Source organism: Amblyomma americanum, chromosome 4 (genome assembly GCF_052857255.1).
Source record: "Amblyomma americanum isolate KBUSLIRL-KWMA chromosome 4, ASM5285725v1, whole genome shotgun sequence".
NCBI classification, from domain to species: Eukaryota; Metazoa; Arthropoda; class Arachnida; order Ixodida; family Ixodidae; genus Amblyomma; species Amblyomma americanum.
The window spans coordinates 158,316,995-158,330,370 of NC_135500.1; positions in this window are offsets into that span (position 1 = coordinate 158,316,995).

The window sequence follows — 13,376 nt, forward strand, 5'->3', positions numbered from 1 at the left end:
TCTTCAACCACATAACCGCACGTGGCGCACCCTTACTCCCAACCTCACATGTCCCACATAACTCGGACCACATGAGACAAATGACCCATGTTGCCCATATCGCATATGGCTACTTGAGGAACATAATGGTATATATCACACGTCCTCAAAATATACGACGATGTGCGAGTGCTCCCCTATATGGAAACAAGGACAGTGGTTTAAGAGATGCTTCCTTAAGCGTCATATACACAAAAAAGCAACATTTTTCGTGCGTGATTATAACGGGATACCTGAATATTTCTGCTTGCATCTACTTTGAGCGCGACAGACGCAACGACAGTAATTTCCGCATGTTTCTATACTCAAAAAACCTCGGTTTGTTGCTGCACATCATATCGCCCTTTCTTAGCGTCACGGCGTGGCACCAGATAACAAGACCTCACCAGTCCAAAAATTCCGATGTTTTTCAGTAACTACACTTCACACTTACTATTCACCTCATCACGTGGCCTATCGATGTGATACGACGGGTGTTGTTTTGACGCAGACAGTGGCGAAAAAGCAATCGTTGAGAACGGTAAAAAAATATTAAATCCATCGTTGTTTGGTCCGAGCCTTTGTAGACAGAGGCAGAAACCAAACGAAAAAGAAGAGCGGTTCAAGGGTCATTAGCCAGGAGAGTATGGAAGTTGGCTGCATAGCAGGGATTAAAACAAAATTAAAACAGAAGGACAGTGGGAGAAAACTAAATGCCCAACATATCCGGCTTCGCCCAGCTGAAGATTGCGCAAAATATTGGGACCTGCCAAAGTAATGTGTAGAGAACCTCCATTTCTTTGCCGCCCTCAATTTATGTGCATTGCAGCGTGTGATTGAATGGTTGAGAAAGGGCAAATTTTTCCCGACCTGTGTTTGACGTCACTTTCGAGCGCTCGCATCGGTGAAGATTAAAACAAAAATAAACGCATGCCACGAGGGCATACACGTGTTCAAAAAACACCGGATGCTAGCTGCCTTCGGTCGCAAGGCATCCATCTTTCAATGCCTCGGGCACTATCCTCGGAGAGCGCATTATGCGGCTATTCAGTGGAAGCGACGAGCGCCGGCCGCCAGCTTAAACGCCTCTCTCTCTCACTCGTGAGCGCATGATAAAAGTGCCCTTGCGAAAGCTTTGCGCCTCGTCCTCGTAGCTTCCACTGCGTAGCCACAGAAGGCTGTCCCGGAGTATAGTGACGTGGGAGCGTCCGGCAACTTCCAGAACACGTTTGATCAGTTCTTGCGGGTTCTGATGAGCTCCCTCGATCAATTTACCGGGACAAGGCGTTGCCTCAAGGTTTCGAATTATTAGCATACGACGTTCAAGAATTCATTTCGGGGGAAATTTTGTGATCGCTCGTATGTCATCTGCGTCTATGTCTAATTGAAGGTAATTGTACAACCATGCATCAGTTTTATTGTAATCTTATTCCAATAAGCGCTTAAAAGAGCCAAATGAGCTGCCATCCGGCTGTCGCAACTGGAATTTGCCTGGTAGTTTGGCTAAACAAGGGATTTCTTTTTCTATCACTCATGCTCTATCAACTTCGGTAGAAACAAAGGGAAGGTTTTATGAAGAAATAAACAACTATTATTTGGCGCTTCTCAATGTCTACTCAAAACGCAATGTCACTAGATGTGACCAGTTTCATTTTCACTGTTATAAACGCCACTTGACATTGGCCTAGGTTACACATTTGTTATGCATAATATATGTGTATGTAACAAATTTAAGTATAACTCACTCGGTAGACCACTGCTATCTACCGGGTAAGGTACTCGGCTCGCATTCCACAAGCGCTATATGGTGGTCTTCGGTACTAATGACGATAAATTATCTGTACATAAGATTATGTCACTGTGTTCCCACTCTGATCGATGCCTCTCTAAGTTTTTCTCAAACATGTAGAAAAAGGCGCTTTTTGGCCTTTATTTTTACAAATCTGTTTGACTCATTATGTTGTGTCAGACAGTTAAATGAAAAAATATCAACGTGGTTTTGAAACGTTGCAAGTATCACGCAGAGACGAAGCTTTTACTGTAAAATTTATTCCTAAAAAGAATATTGTTCAAATGAAAAAAAAAGTATTCAAGATTAGCCACAACAAAAAAACGGTCTGAAGAGATGCAGAATAGAGGAATTGTCTTACATTGCAGCAGTAAAACGTGTTGCAAAAGCAAACGTATAGTTCGAAAATTCTTTGAGCTTAAAAAATTTGAATCAACCGTTATGGCCAGAGTGCCATTTGCAGAACCATTCCCGTGAGCCATCCGAAGTAAAGCACCAGTATACTAGAAATGTCTTCCAGATGACCTGCGTTTTGTGCTTTGTGATTTATTTTTATGCCTTCGCATCTCTTTAAAGGAGTTTTGCTGCTTCTCTATCTAGGCTGGGCTGTACTTAATAGCTCCAAGGGGAGGGGGGTGGTAATAACGGCTGATATCTGTTGGCGTGGCGTCAATAATGGCTGTCATAACTACTGAATTCTCATGCACTTTCGTCGTCACCGCAATCACTGTTGGGGTCAAAAGTAAAAAAAAAATTCATTGATGACGTGGCGCAATAATGAGATGCGCTATGTTACCACACTTGCAGTGGAGCGTCCATCGACGGGGCAGTGGTTTTACGACCGATTTAATGATCACTCCCAGGCGACCATAGATAAAATTACATTGAAGTTTAAACTTTAGTCACTAATTTGCCTAGTCTAACCACTAAGTTTCCTTTAGCGGTGTATGAGCTCCGTTATAGGCGCTCACATTAATCGGTCACTGTTGATCGACCCTCTATATGCTGAGTTGAGACAGTTAAAAAAAAAGGATAAAGCACTCGCGTATGCTTTGCTTTTGTATTAATTACTGTTGGCTACTTCCTTACGGCACACAAATATAAAATAAACTTGGAGTTGACTTTAGCACACGTCCTTAGCTTTCGTGTTTCTTCATCCTCGCCAATTCACAATACCTGATTAGAACGCTCTTTGGACACACGTTACTTTGGCTTCACCAGGCGGTGGCAGTGATGGTGCCATGAGGATCTATCTTTGCATCCACCTTGGGGTACGATTTCGTTTACGAAGCCGTTCACTATCAAATTTTTTTCCGTACGTTCGCATCATCTTTGTCATCCACGGTTTTGTTTTCCAATAGCACGATCACGAAAGACTTGCTGTTACTATGGCAAAGAACTACACGGTCCTTCGCTTCTCGCTTGCTCAGTGGAGCAATGCAATCTCACAACGGACGCTTGATCCCACTCATCACATTGTTTTCAGAGAAAAAAAAGAGGAACTTGAGAAAAAACAGGAAAGGCAGGAGAGAAAAAAACGATTTCCTGACGCATTGTGTTTGATCAGTCGAACTAAGACCTGCTCACAACGAAAAAAAAACCAGGGCAAAAATCGTTTTTCTCTCTGCAGTATCTGCACCCCGTATGCGTATGGTCAGCTGCCTCATCACAATTACGAACACAAACGTGTTGGGTTGTGACCACCCCTCTTGCTTCAGAGCGTGCTCGGTGTCTCCGTACCCTCCCGATCCATATTTTCGCACCTAATTTTTCCCGTAACAGAGCTGCCCTGCTGCCTAACCAGAGTGAGACAATTTCCGCGCCTTTTCGTTTTGCCTAAACACTTCGTGAACGTTCGCCCCGACTGGACAGATCAAAATACTTAAGTGTTCGAAATTAGAGCACCATAACTCTCAGCAGAGCTTCTATAAGTGTTACAGGACCGTGTTGCTGCCATCGATGCAGGATTCGAAGAGTATAATGGCAAGTCCGCGTGCCAGCGTTCCCATTTTCATTGAAATTATATAGCTGATGCATGCGAATGTTAAGATGAATATATTAAGAATGAATTCACGGTTATACTACAAAGTGTTATTATGTAACATAGAAATGGCAATCAGCGAGAGTTAATATCCACCCACCCCCCGTGCTTGATTTAATGTCATTGTTCATGGTATTTAATTACTTGGCGATGTTACATAGAAAACCTCAGCCATTAGCGAAACTGCCACATTTCACTCTGTCAGTATTTACCTAGTATGAAATTATACGCCGCTTTAACAGATAGGACTTCCGAATAATGAGGATATTACTGGAGGTTGACAATATGTCATATCCTGATCTTGATTGTTACTTAGGCCTTGCCCAAAACCCTAAGCTGAAGAGTATCCTAAACCAAATCATATGATAAGGCATGACTATCTGAAAAAAAAAAACTCTTCACTTATATGTTCTTGTTATTGTCAAAGCTAAAGGAAGCAATTCTTCTCGAACTTAAGCGTGTCCGTTTACGCAATGAAATTGCGCGAGGCATGCTGCATTTACCATTAAGAAAAGGTTTCAGGTCGACTGAAGGCGAAAGCGCGCTGTGCAAGGCTCTCGGAAAAAATCACAAACCTCAGCGAGGTTCGGATTTCTTTATTAGCACCCTAAACTTCGCATTTTGGGAAAAAATCATTAAGGACGACGAAAGCCCTAACTGCTACTAACTACGTCCAATGCACTTCCTAGGGGCTGGCATTACTCTCTGATTGCAAGTGTATGCAGAATTCCTTCAACCGTTAATTCGATTGTGAACACGTTCCTGGCTAAAAAAATTGATGGATTGTGATGCGCTGGCCATACGGCAGTAGCAAGTTTTTTCTAACAAAATTGATTTCGACTAGCGTGAGGATGCATAAGGTAAATTTTTGAACTTCAGTGCAGATTTCTTTACAGTGGCAAGGTTAAAAATTATACTTTTTGTGCAAGTTTTTGCAGACAACAGTTCATTTCAAGAGACAAAGCCGGGAGGGGAATTAGAACTGTTCTCTGCATTTGTGCGCGAGTGTAGTAAACGTTTACACACCGAAAGTCGTAGCTTATTCTCATAACATCTGAATTCTGGACAGTCTATTTTTTTCCACTAAGCACCGCAGTTCATTCCACATCAAAATGTCGTTCTACATAGTGGCGCGGGCTCACGCATTTTATTTTTCAGTCTTTTTGGCAGTTTCAACATGCTGTTGTGTCTTTGCACTTACACGAGACCATTTTCATATCTTGCAAGAAGGAAATGTACACTAAGGTTGCTTTTTAAATGTGTCGGGGACAGTGCAATGAAATTCGAAACGTTGTTCATAATGAAAGAGTCATTCAAAATAAGTCCTCAGCTGGAATTTTCCAGGCACCTTGAAATAAAACAAAAAACAAGCAGTGAAAGAGGCACGTGTGGTTTCCTCATAAAGGGCGAATCTCCGAAAATTGGAGGAAAAAAAACAGTCCAAATAACAAAGACGGTTCTTCATCGATCCTCTTCTAGGAATGAAACAGAGACCGTGATGTATATGTCCACAAATGTATTGGTTCAAAACCAGAAAAATGCAGAACGCGGTGCCACAGGGGCAATCGATATGTGATGGCCTAAGCTTGTTTTGGTTTCGTTCATATGGGTTTAACGTCCCAAAGCGACTCATGCTATGAGAGACGCCGTAGTGAAGGGCTCCGGAAATTTCGACCACCTGGGGTTCTTTAACGTGCACTGACATTGCACAGTACACGGGCCTCAAGAATTTCGCCTCAATCTAAATTTCACCGCATTGGCCGGGATCGAACCCGCGTCTTTCGGGCAAGCAGCCGAGCGCCATAACCACTCAGCCACCGTAGCGGCGTGATGGTCTAAGCTATCGTCGAATTAAAACACCTGTTATTGAGAGGTGGTCAGCATGTAAGGTGTGCTTGCTTCCTCTTTTTTTTAATCCGAACGCTTACCAGAAGTCTGGCTGGCTGTATCCTATAGAATGCCGTGCAGGCTAGGTTTGTGCAGGAAGCTGAGAAGGCTCGTGCTCATATTCTTGTATGTCATCCACTTGGGGGAGCCTTCTTCTTGTATGATCGCAAGTCGCCCTTCCTGTAATATTCGCGTCCTTGTTATGGGCTGCAAAATGGTGAATCGTTTGTTCTCTTACATGTTATGCTACTTCGATATATGCTGACTTTACAAAAACAAAACAACTCTTCTTGACACATGCTATTTTCTTGGTGTGCATCAGCAGAATGCAAGCGTTTCGGCGCTGTAATTCACGTGCGATGTGAAAGTTCTTATAATAGTTGGGAATGCAAAAGAGGTGTTTCATACTGTGATGGCCATGCCTCCACTCAATTATTTAAAAAAGAGTGAAAATTGTTGCATAAACAGCCTTTTTGTTGCAAAGAGGCCAATTACACTCAATAAATGTTTTCTGTTGCGAAAATTGCTGCTCGTTTTGTTTTGTATGGCTTCCACTTTACTTTTACTCTCTATATCAAAAGCAATAGCCCACATAGTATTGAGTTCCTTGCAGGCCTGGTAGACCTGCACCTGCGGTGCTGGGGCTAATTGAAGTCCGGCAATCGACCGCTTTCAAACGCTGGAGGGTCCCTCTGATCACGGCACGTAATGCAGATAATCTTTCTGTGTTCGCATTGGATTCATGAAAAGCTGACAAATTATGTGCGCCTCGTGAAACGAAGATTTAGCTTGAAACGTGTTTACGCTAGAGCGGCATGGGTACACCAATTTCCCACGTCTCGCAGGGGTGATATGGCATAAGCGGAGGAGGAGGGATAAGAAGAAAGAAAGGGTGTGGCCATCCCCTTATCAACATCTTGTCTTCATGGATTAAATGCGAGAGGGGTAGCAGTGTGAAGGGAGAGAACAAGTACCGTAGGTATAATTCGCGGTGCCAGATGTGTGTCAGAGTATGTAAACTTCTAGTGCTACCATACGGCAGGAACGTCGACGAGCCAGTTTCGGTTTTGTGCGAAATAAACATACCCCAGATAAAAACAAACCATACAGCAGTGTCGTAGCAAAAAGGTAATTGGGAAATAAATTTCGGCAATCTCTCACCTCATTAGCCCAATTTTTTAAAAATTTACTTACTGTCGGCACGGATGATTGGGTGTTCTTCAGATTTTGTAGCGAAAGCTACATTGGCCACGAGCTCGCAGTTTCGCCGAGCTCGCACCGCACCACGTGACTCTTTTTATGTGCCGAACCACGTGGCAACAACTATACAGACAACCAGACTAACCTGGACTTGCAATCAAGATTAACCAAGGCTAACCAAGCTATGCCTTACCTTTCGCTACGTATATCCTGGCATAGCCGAGCTAAGCCACTGCCAATTTTTGTTTCCTTTTTAGCCATTCTATTTTCAGCAATTGTGAAAGGGTTCGCTTAAAACATTTCATATCTCACCCGTCGAATTCAGTATATAAGTGCACATATCACAAACGTAAACTCGCGATTGCTTTTTTTTCACCCCTAGTACAGTTATATTCTTTGCTGCTTCTTGTTTTCACTAGCTCAACTACGGCAAAGGCTTCAAAGCGCTTCGAGTAGAAACGCCTTAAATTAGCTTGAGTCGACCGAAAACCTCGTGTTCGACGCTTTTTGGCCTTGGATGCCCTTGCGCCAGAAAAACCTAGCATCACCATCAGAAGCCTTAAAGAGCCAGATTCGCTAGAATAGACACTGCCTTTCCCTGAGATTGTCGTGCTAGTGGTAAAGATCTAGCAGTTATGAAACAACATTTTTTTGTCTATAATTTTTTCACGTGTGTCCGCGGCTCTTGGTTAAGAAAGGAGAAACAGCACTGCAATTTCCCATGGCACCTTTGCCTTTGTAAGCAAAAATGACTTGGAAGAAAGCCTGCGCTCGCTGTCAGCACCTTTAAGCTGCAACTTGTGCTTCGTGCGGGCTACAGTTCCAAACATGTTTTATAAATGCATGCTCTGAGGCCCCTGTAATCGGCACTTTTTATAGCTCCCACCTGTGCATGAATTTGGTTGTGGAAAGTTCGGTCATGTCTGTGTAAGTTTTTTTCTTTCGTTTGAACTCAATGTTTTCCTTGTTGAGTAAGAGAAGCTTAAGCGGCACCGCCTTTTTGTGATAGTTCAACAAAGACTCCAGAAGAAAAATCCCGAAACAACGATGGTGTGGGCGGTGAGATTCCACTGTGTATTCTGGAGGCCGGCCGGGATGCCGCCTTCGAACAATTACTTGATTAAAGGGAACGCACAGAGTCCCGAGGCACATTAAGTTTCTGAACTTGAGACGAAGTTTCTGAACTCAGACAATTCCGAACATTGGTGTGCGCATTATCGAGTATAGGAGTAATGTTGGACTCCTAACGCCTTTTTAGTAAGGACGCTGCTATGAAGCGCCTGTTATCTCATTGTATGTGAGAACTTCGGTACGGCCGGAAGTGTAACTTTCGGGTTTTACCAACGTAAAAAAATTGGAATATTTTCTTTCAAACAAAGCATCTCTACCCTGATCAGAAAAATCATGTGGTACATCTCTGGACTGTGTATTTTCTCGTCATCAGCGAGTGACATTTTTTTTTTCGAAATGTATCATTAGCTATTAAGTGGGAGGAGCAAGAAATAGACAGGGAGGTTAATAATCGGTTGAAATTATATTTCATTAATCTCTTTTCTGCCTTTCGTTGGTTATCTTTGGTTTATTTTGGCAACAATCTGAAATTTCTGCTTACAAATGCAGATTGTCTCAGGTTGTTTTGTGACATTCTTAAAAATAAGCAGGGAATTGTGCAAAATATGTAAAAGTTATTTTTAACGGCAGAGTTTTGTCTTGTATGTTTTCAGTAAAACACAGCAAAGCGGCCAGCAGTGGTTCTAGAGTTATATTTTCGTAATGCCGTATCAAGTACGAAATTACCGCTTCCCGAAAAACTGTTTCCTTGAATTGTAAGATAATCTTTTTCAAAACAAGTCAGGCCTTTTTCTTAAAGGTCACGGCAGGGTTAGGATCGGGATTCAATTTGGAGCCTACTCCTCTCTTTTATTTTTAGGCCTTCGATAACATCTCAGGTTACACCGTGGACCAGAAAAACCCAGCTATATCAAGAACGAATACCACAACAACTGAGAACAGAGAGGCGGCGCTGTCCAGCTCACAATCAGAACACTAGCTTTCGCTGGTGATCCGGGCATGAGCGGCGGCAAAAGCCAATCGGCTTCTGGAATGAAAACCCCACCCAAGGAATCTATGCATTAAAAGCTTTTTCTCTCTCTCCCAACCACAAAAGTGGTAAAGAGGAAGAGGGTTTGCAAACCTTTTTCAGTGCGCGGCTTCGCCCGTGGTGCTACTGAGAAAGCAATGGATGACATAATAGTCAATAAAACGCTGTCTGGTGAGATACCGAGCAAGTTTTTCAAGGAATAATAACGCATTTAAGTCACCTATGGTGTCCACCGGAAAATCTTGTTTTGAAGAAGCCGGGGCTAAAGAGTGCCGATGCCACTATAGTAAATCCCATAAGCACTGTTGCTGCTCACGTACCAATATCATTTTTCACACTGTGATCCCCGCGTGATGTTTCAGATAATTTAGATCTTTTCCTGGTGAACTTCTGAGCTGACAATTCGGAGCGGCGACTCCTGATAGCTTCTGTCTTGAAGGCAGCGGTCCCATTTTATTCTCGGCAAAGTACCGCCTACCCGTGGTTGAAGCAGTAAATTTCTTCAGAACACTGAACTAGAGCGCACATAGTGATGTCGGCAACAGGATACCCTTGTAGGTAACTGTGCGCGTGGGTCACAAGATTTTTAGGTAGCAGGTCAATGCCACATCCTTGTTACTGATTACTGCTGAAGCGTCGCTAAGACGGTGGTCTCGCCGGCAGAATTAGTAAAAGCTAATTTCACCTGTGGCATACAACCACTTCAACGTAAACCTCTTTAAAGCGTGATGTCGCTTTATCATGATGAACAGTAATAAAATGGAATACACAGATTAGAACTGAAACTTTCTCAACAATTTTCAAACTAGGAATTGGTTGTGGCGCTCCGTCGCGGTTTCCCAGTCGCCAGTGCTCGGCTTAATAAAAGTCTCATCTGTCTGCGATCCAGTCGCTCCGTCATAATTATGAGACTTGGGGTCATTTAAGCACATATTTAAGCACAAAAACATTAGGCAAAACCTGTCGGCGCGTTCCGCAGCACATTTGGAAAATTTTGCTGGTGAGCCCCCTGTTTGTCTCCATGGTTACATTGCAGTAATAATTGTTGTGAAGAAAACGGCACCCAGTGACCAGTGTCAATTGTCAGCCACAGATATTCCTGTAGAATCTTCACCGCCTCCCTGCCCACGCGATCAGGTAAGTGGTACAGTTTGAACCCTCCTTCAGCTTCCACTTCAAGCACCACTGTGGGCTCGCACATAAGATGAAAAATAAAAGTTCTCTCTCTAGCCTTCGCTCAAGCAGCACTTTATGTGGTAAACCTTGACTTCTACTTACGGCAAGACAACAGAGGGTAGTCTTTGGCTGCCTTCACAATTTAACTCGTTGGAGTTTGCAAAGACGGCTGCCATTCAATCACTAATTCATTGCACAAAAAAGAAACAGCCTAGGAAGATGTGCGAAGCGAAGCGTATTCGTGTCCATAAAGCGATCGAACGCTTTTTTCGAATTCTCTTGTCTCAGTTAATGCGACAGCTATATCTTTTCAAGAAGTTGTCACAGTTAGTCCGAATTCTAGTTAACCAAACAATGCGTTTCGGTGTCTCTGGGATTGTGAGAGCATCGACCGTGGTGAGATCGGAACATTGCTTTTCGACAGGCAGCTGACAGCTGGTACACTTTATTGTCACTAGGCCGAGAAACAATGAACTCCAGAAGACAGATATACGTAAGCACTCAGCCACGGTAGGAAACGAAAGCTAGCTACACAGCTGCGTTTCGCTGACGGTGGGAGAACAGCCACCGACACAGCCCCCTTCCGTTCTCTCTATATCAAGTGTCGCGGTATCCATTCTTCCTTGTCACCTCTTGTACCTCCAAACTAGATATCCGGAAGCTCGGTGCCATCTGCCTTCCTTCGCTTATCTTTACTTGCTTACCCGTTCACTGTTATCTATCTTTCCTTATTGGACGATCGATCTCGCCTTCATTTCGGCAGTGTGCCGACATTTCTTAGCAGAGATCTCTGTAATCCCAGGGATCTCGACAGCTGTGGACCACTGACGCATTGTTCGCAAGGTCTACCTAAGGCCCAGCCGTATTTTATCCTCGAGTGGGCCATTTAATAGGAAATCACTGGCAGCGCTCACCTTCGTGTAAGCTATAGATAACTGCGCACAGCAACAAGGCCGATTCTTTATTTGCAGCGACTGCGTTTTCTTAGCCACGTTCTCCGCATCAGTCACTGTCTCACCTAACACGTTTTTTACGAATTGCTCACAATCTCTTTGAGCGATTTCGCCTTCATGGTTCTTCATGTCGGAAACATTTTAATGAATCGACGCTCATATAGCTCCACTAAATGCGTCTGGAGAATATTAGTGCAAAGAAAGGGGAAAGAGTTAAACAAAATCATAAGTAATTGTAATGTCCTAAGCACCATAATAAGCTCCCAAAAAATAAGTATTTCTTTTATTGAAGGCACCCCGACCACTTGGCGGCCGAGTTTACATTATGCCTCTAGGGTTGCTAGGCATCATCTCAGAACGCACGGTCAAAATTTTTTTTTTAAAAAGACACGTTAACTGAGAAGTTCCAGTCGTTACAAAGGGACGACTTCGCCGCGCTCGTCTCCTGCCGTACGATCTTAGATGATCTTATTTCGGCGGTCTGATCGACTACTCTCCGCAAGAAAAATTTCGCCCAATAATTCTTTTTCTGCGGAGTGGTTTGCCGGGAGTATTTGTGGCGTTGCTCACCGCAGCGGTTCCGTCTTTAGCAGGCTCTGTTTGCTTTGTAGCCCGAAGCTTTTGACCGACGCTCTGGTCACCCTTAGGATTGAGAGGTTCGCCATCCCCTTCGCATTGAAATCGACTGCGCCGTGCATGCCTTATTGTAAAGACAAGACCAAGAAATGGAGGTTGCAGCCGGCTCAAAGATAGATGCATTTGCCTCAGTGGGGCAATGAACACTGAGAGCATTGTGTCATTGTATCAGTGCTGCCCGTGCGAATGCAAGCGCCTATGTCGTACCGTTCCAAGCAAATCCTGATGTAGAGGCATGTATAAAAACGCAGACTAAAGGTTGTAGAACAGTCATTTATCGGCCCCCTCGGAGCTAAAGTGTAGCTTTGGTAGAGCGCCCGACATAACCTGCGCTTGAATAAGGATGTTCGTTTCCTCCAGTCGTATCGAATAATGGACATATTCACCTGGAGGGAGAAGTATTTCTCACAAAGCACCGCACCATAGTCCACTACATCTGGAATGCAGATGCACTAAACCCAAACATGGCCCAAGGCATCACTTTTTCGCTCTTTATTCCGAATAATAGATTGACTGCCGTTACTGATGCGTTTTGTCCGCGCGCTGCACGAAAGACATGATCGGCTCAACACGTCCCGAGAACCTAGCGCAGTGATGCAGTCAGGCGACCCCCTCAGCAAGCCTAAAACTTTCCGCAGCGTGCTACTGTCAGTTACTAGCGCGAAATGTCACCTGCTCCTCGCACTGTCAAGAAGAAAAGTTTGCGCCGGATGCGGCTCCGAGAGGAAAAATCAAGGGTGGTTTAGCTTGAGGCTAATCACTTATTATCAAGCGTTTGCGTGGTTAGCCCTAGCTTTCCACGGTTTAGGTTGATTTTTATGGTTTTGCTTGATTTGAACTACCTTATCTTGATTTAAGTATCACATGATATAAGTTGGCGTGATATTGCATCATTTAAGACTAGTGCTATAGTAGAATTGGTTTTTCTCTACATTCATAGATGCGTTCGAGTCGTCATACTGCTCTTGGCGCAGTGGTGCTGTGCTCGAGCAACGCGCCCTGCCCTGAAGTAGCATAGTTGCTACCATGCATGATGCTTGTGACAAGCAAGTTGCTCTCCCGGAGGAACCTCTCGCAAATAATTATTCATTGAACTGCCATCTGCATGGTGGGCAGTTTGCTCACAATCCTTTGGGCAAGTTTTTATGCCAGTAGTTCATGTAACCTATGTTGTCCACCTGCATCCCAGGTTGAAGGCACCCAGCTCTTCTTTTTATGGAGGTACCAGACATACAGACAACGGGACAACGATGGGAAGGTTGCCAAATGCCCACTGTGGCAGGTGGGTCACCTGCCAGAAGCAGGATTTGGACGGACAACCCAACAACGGCTTTTCGGATCTTTTCAATGCTAGTGCTATCGTCAGAGTTTTTGCTTTCTTCAAACCATTCCCTCTATATATTACCTGGGTGATTTTAAGCATGGTTCCACTCCATCATTTGAGCGCATATGGTGTTGTCGGCCTTAAAGTCTCTTAAGGCCTATACTAGAGTAAGGGAAACAGAAAACACTCTTTGTTTTGTGATTGGTGTTATGTGCATGCTGAAGAACCGCTCACAAGCAAGAACCTCCGTA